Genomic DNA, 6,612 nt, shown 5'->3' with positions numbered 1-6,612 from the left:
ACATGATCAGTAATACAGGAACAACACTCACTTCATATATAAGTGCTACATATAATAAGGAAGTGATAAGAAGAGAATGTTGCTAGACTGGACTGCACTTTGCCTTTCTGCAATCTCTGCAAGTAGATCTGACATTTTAACTGTTTCACAATGGGATTCATTAGAGTATTTTAAAAATAGTGCTAAAATATCATCTGGAAAAGGCATAGTTGCCTACGCTCCCGGAATGTCCGGGAGACTCACGAATTTTTGGGAGTTCTCCCGGACTCCCGTGACAGCAGGCAAAAATCCCGGATCCAGCTGTGGCCGTTCTTTAAGATGGCGGGGGCAGGGCTAAATGCGGCATTGTGGCCACGCCCCCTGCTGCGATTGGCTAAACTTGCCTAATATTGACAGGGGTGGGGCCTAACGGCGCCCCGCGTGTGGCCACGCCCCCTCGACTGACCCCCCCCCCCCCTCCTGGACAGCTGCCTCCAAAAGTAGGCAAGTATGGGAAAAGGTAAAGAATGTATTCTAAAAAAACAGGTGACCTGACTGTCCTCTGCTTCTTACAGGGTTTAACCAAATCTTTTTTATTACTAAAGTTTAGAAAACATAATTGAACTCTGTGAATAAAAAAGTTAGGACGACGACAAAAGAAAATATATCTCTGTCTGCAATAAAGGACACCTTTCATCAACATGACTTTACGGTATCCTGATTTTAACAGGCCCTGTCCTTGATTTTCATTCTCGGCCAAACCACATTGATGTACTATTGCATATATCTCCACAAAGTGCAAGGCCTCTTGAGGTACGGTATAGGGCATACTTGTCAACTTTTTCTTGTTGGCTTCAGGGAGTGCGGGGCTTGACGAATTGCATCATTTTGGCCCTGCCCCCTAAACTATTGTCACAATTTTGGCCAATTACAGCAGGGGGCGGGGCTAAAATGACACGATACCCCCCCAACTTATCTATTGCGGGGCGAAAATCGGGAGGTTGCCCTGATCTCCCGGGAGGTTTCCCAGAAATGCGGGAGTCTCCCGGACATATTCCGGGAGAGTAGGCAACTATGCGTTAAAGAAAAGCAGCTATTGAATCTCTAGAGACTGCAGTGTCTTTTACATTTCTGTCTCCATTACTGAAGTCATGTTGTCTTACCTGTCAGTCTTTGATTAAAGCTTGGTCTCCATGAAAATGGCCACCTCCATAGTCATCAATACATGGACATAGGACACAATTTCTGAACTGTGTCATCATGCCACAGATGGCGAAGCCAACCACGTCTTGTACTGGCTCAGCATCAGGGAGAATGCCAGACTCTTCAGGGAGTGAGGGAGATCACCCCTATTTCAGGGAGTCTCCCTGACATTCAGGGAGAGTTGGCAAGTATGGTATAGGGAGGGCCTGATTAATCTAGTAACGCAATAAAAACACAACTTGCATTTTTTATTTAAAATGCACGGAACTTGCACTCGCATCCGCCCATATTCAAGTACAAGTTTATCGCAAGAAACGTTTCCATTTGAATATGGGCCTATGTACGCTCTGGTTCTACGCTAATTGCTGTATGCAGGCAGACATACAGAACATATTGCAGGATACGTACATATAGATGTGCAATATCTAGTCACATCAGAACATATGCCCAAAAAAATGCATAAAAGACATTTAAATCTATTAATACTATAATCATTAATAAGAATGCATATACTTTTTTTACTTTTCATTTTACAGGAAATATGTATATCAGGATGTTCTTAATGCCTACAGTAAATAAAATACATATTAACGATGTGGCACTTATACCTGCCCTGTAGCTGGAGCAAGTGATACAACTAAAAAACACGTACCTAAGAGAGGCCCAGAGTTTGAATCGGCCGCATGTTCGTGTGCTCTCCCCTGGAACATCCTTACTGTACATTGCCTACATTAATCCTCCCCTCCCCACCCAAGTTCCGTCCTTCAAATAGTAGGCAGTTGGGGAAGTGTCATTTGCATGCGACCATGAATGGCATGCAGTTGCGTTCACTGGCGTAAGTCTAGCTCTGGCACATGCGCAGAGCGATTTTGCGCAAGAAATGGCACGGAAATGGACTTTCCTAGATGAATCAGGCACTGAATGTTTAGCAGAATTGGGCCAAAAGTTTGAGGCATCAATTCATAATTTGTTATCACTGATTCCTACAGAATGTCAAATACAGTTTATTAAGGATAGTTAGTTATGTTATGTAAGGTTGGTTACTCAGCAAATGCTGTAGACCACAAGAAATGATCCATATCCTGCACTGCTGAGATCTAATAAGGACTGAACATGTTGGGGCTTGATGTAGAGCGGGCTTACATCGGTTTGTGTAACGTATCTTGCATTAAACCGCTCTGTGCATGTCCAGAAAGTGGGCGCATACATATGCAACCAGCTAGGAGGTCTATCAATTGCACCTGCTATAGGGCAAGAGCAAATACTCACTGATGATGATGATGATGATGACTTGTCGTAAACCAGGCTCATACGGTGCTAATGTGGAGGTGGATGCATCTTGAGATGGGTAGAGCTCTGTATATGGACGGAAATATGCTGTTTTCTGTGCTCTTTATTTATCAATAATAAACTCAAGTTTTGCAATCAACTCGGTATCAGTCCCGTTGTCTGCAAATTGCATTGATGGCTACGCTCCTCTGGGTGTATCAGTGTTAGTAAGAATGTGGTTCTGGGCACATGGCCAATAGGGGCAGGTAAAGAGATAGTTGCATGTCTCTACCCAGAATTCCAAGGGAAAGGCTAAATCCTTTTACCCTTGGATCCTATTTTTTACCAAAGTGTTTAATAATTTAGTTCACTGGGCATTATCACTAATATTATTTTGTGGCATCATCACTGGCATATTAGAACTTGGTATTGCAGTTGCTAATGGCTTGTTAGTTTGTGATTTGGGGGATTTTTTTAATATACGTTCACAGAGTGGATGATGCAAATTAGACATAGGCCACTTGGCGTAGCATAAAATACACAAATTGGTTCTGTGCATACCCAGTGAGGAAAAATTAAACAAAAATAATTGTAAGAAAATAAATAAAAATATCTAAAAACAAGTGAGTTCAAAGTATTGTTTATTGAAAAAATGCTTTATTCAAAGAATACCACTGCTACTGCTACCACTAATTGTAGTTCAAGAGCGGATAGTATTCAGATGTCTTACGTTACGCTATGATTTTTTTCCCCAAAATGCAATCACAACTTAGTGTAATTAGAGATACAGTAAACAAAAAAACTCCATGTATAAACATTACGGTATAAAAAGAAAGACTATCTGACACATGAATTACTTAAGAACACAAAGACAGAACAATAATGCATGTGTTTTAATGTAACAAAAAGTCAAAATGATTATTGCATACAAATAGAGACATACATGGATATAGATGCAAAACAGTTACTTTAAAATAAAAGAGACATAAAACACAGAAACAGATAAAATACAAACATACTTTTTCAAACAAACTGGCGCTTGGGGTAGGCTAGCAGGAGAAGTTTGATTAAATATGCATTTTAAATATTTGCACTATCATGCATATAGCATAATCAGGATAATTATGTTGTCAAGGGACAGCTCTCACAAAATGAGCCTCCATTTTGTTTTAGACTTAATTCTTCTTCTGATTAAGTATTAAAAATGTCTGTACAAAGAAGTTCATAGAAATGTTTTTGGTTTGTGTGTTTTGTAAGGGATTTAGAGATGGCGCTTTAGGAGCTGTTTGAGGTAGATAAATAAAGGAGAAAATAGTCCATTAATATATATTGAAACAAAAGCAGACCTAGGACACCATAAAATCTTACAAGGTTAAAAAACGAAATTAATCTTACATATAGTTACATATACTTGTAGATCTGTCTGTCTGTTTCTGTCTGTCTGTCCCTGTCTGTTGTGTGGTGTTAGGGAATTTAGACTGCAAGCCCCAATGGGGCAGGAATTGATGTGAGTGAGTTCTCTGTACAGTGCTATGGAATTAGTGGCACTATATAAATAAATAGCAATAATAATAATAATACATATATATATATATATATATATATATATATATATATATATTATAGGTGTTAATCACTCATATCACAGTTCAATATCTTTTTAGAACTGCAAAGATAGACACTATTTAGTATTCAAAGTTATAAATTCTATTCAATCTAACTTGTATAATTACTTCACACTGATTGCTGTTGTACTCTGCTGTGCTGTTCCTTGCAGAAATAAAGCTTCATGGAGGATCTTTTTGAGGGACAGTGTCATATGTCTCAACCCAATAAATAAACAATTATTTTTTTAGTACTGTGTAGAACTGAGCATTTAACAATTAAGACAGTTTTCAGATCCAGCACTTAATTGTTTTACCCCCAGTATAAGACACATTAAATTGATTTTTTTTCTATTTCCTAAAAAAAATGCCATCCCACAATATTTGCTTTTGTTGGTTTAGGCCAGGCCTGGCCAGCCTGTGGCTCTCCAGGTGTTGTGAAACTACAAGCCCCATTATGCTTTTCCAGTAGATTGCCAGCTGATGGCTGGCAAGGTATGCTGGGACTTGTAGTTTCACAACACCTGGATAGCCACAGGTTGGCCAGGCCTGGTTTAAGCACCGCAGCATATTTATTTTATGCAATTTCTGCTTCACATTTGGGAACACCCTCTTTGATTTTATCTATTCAGGATATGTATCCATTTCAGCAATACTACAGCTGTTCTCCCTCGTGGCCTGGTAAAATACACAATGACTAAATGTATCTAGCAACAATAGGGATATATTGTGTGTATCACAAACATTACAACAAAACTGGGGTGCAATAAAGGGTGAGATCACATATTAAAACAATAGGAAATTGATCCTATGCTCACACCTTTGGTAATATATTAAAGAACATTAAGACATATTAGAATGTATGCAGTTGCTTTAAAATGCACCATATATTACAGTATTTGTTAAGCTGGTCAAATTTCAAGGTGCACAGTGCTGATTTAAATCTTCTGTGATCACAACATTTATCCTTTTTTTGGATAAACTTGGATTTAGAAACAAAACTCTTATTGTAACTCCTCTTCCCCCACTACAGCTTGTGTTAAATGACACCCTCGTTGTCCAATAAATGCTGCTACTACCTGGGGAGTACTTGCTTTGAATGTTGTATGCAGATTAGTCTTACCTGATTACAATTGAATTCATGGTTGGTTGAGCGTGGAAACTGGGAAAATGGGAAGACTGTGGCATGAGGGATCCAGTTAAACTTGTGTTGCAAAATATGGAGCAAATCCTTGGTCTTAATGCATAGTGTATATTGCACTTTGTAGTAGGGAGCTGATTGTTATTTACATGGGCAATGGGCTTGTGTTAACGCATAGTATTAAGTTATTTTGCCATACAGAGGACCCTAGAACAAAGGGATTTATGGGAATTGTTGCATGAGGCAGGATTTTTATTTTTATTTTTCCTTTCTTTTCAGAGAATAATGTACAATGTATGTAATATTAACATAATAGTGATGAGTTATGCAAGAATTGATAAATTATTTATCACTCTAAATCATAACAATGTCTAAGGTACATGAAATAAATAAATAAAAGTTTCACAAACTGTGTAAGGTACAGGTATGACACCCCCCCCCCCCCCCTTCCCTTTATATTAGCCTGGGAATTTTAGGCAGTAAATAGATTTGGAAAATTGACAATATTCCCTGTATAATGTATTCTAGATACCGTTTAAAGGTAACCCTGATACAGGATAATGTAATTTATCCACCAGGAACAGGGGGGGGGGCAATGGCCTATAAGAATATAGATAAATCAGAGGTTGTTTTGATCAATCCCATAGATAGTAAGCTTGGGAGCAGGTCCTTCTCACTTCTTTGTCCGTTTTACCCAGTTTGTTTATTAGTTTACTATGTTTGTCCCCAATTGTAAAGCGTTACGGAATATGTTGGCGCTATATAAATAAATGATGATGATGATGATGATAAAAGTATAGCAAGAGAGTTGGATATGAAAGTAAAGTGAGTGGATTGGTTAAGGCAACTAAGGCTTGGTCTTTTGATCATAATGGATCATCTACAGACAGGGTTGGGGAGGAGTGTTCTCAGATGTTAGTCCAAAATGTACATGTGCTGTTGTGGTGGCAGGAAAAACTTGTCTTACATGTCTGATATTTTGGAAGCACTGGCCTAACTGGGCTGTTGAGAGAAGAAGAGAGGGTTCGGACCATCATCAGAGGTCTGAATCTAGAGACCTGGATGGACACCAACTAACCCTACGCCTTAACCAATGATCTCCATGGCCGAGTGTAAGTTGGACTATACCTATTTTTATTATTTGTAATATTATAAATGGAACAGAAGGAAGCTGAATTGAATGATAATATAACCCAGTGAACCTCCATTTGACCTTACTGGTTTCTAAGAACACAACATAAGTAACAGTGTCTCAGGTAATGTATCTATGCTCCCCTAAACTATGGACAAGACACAATCTATTATAGCCATAAACATTGTCCTTCCATCATCTTATCAATTCTCAATTCATGATATAAACTTAACATGGTTAAGGTTAAAGAAATCTGAGACTGGTTTCCCAGTGAGATGTCTGTC

This window comes from Mixophyes fleayi, chromosome 12, assembly GCF_038048845.1.
Source record: "Mixophyes fleayi isolate aMixFle1 chromosome 12, aMixFle1.hap1, whole genome shotgun sequence".
Lineage (NCBI taxonomy): Eukaryota > Metazoa > Chordata > Amphibia > Anura > Limnodynastidae > Mixophyes > Mixophyes fleayi.
Note: the sequence above shows the minus strand (reverse complement) of the source record.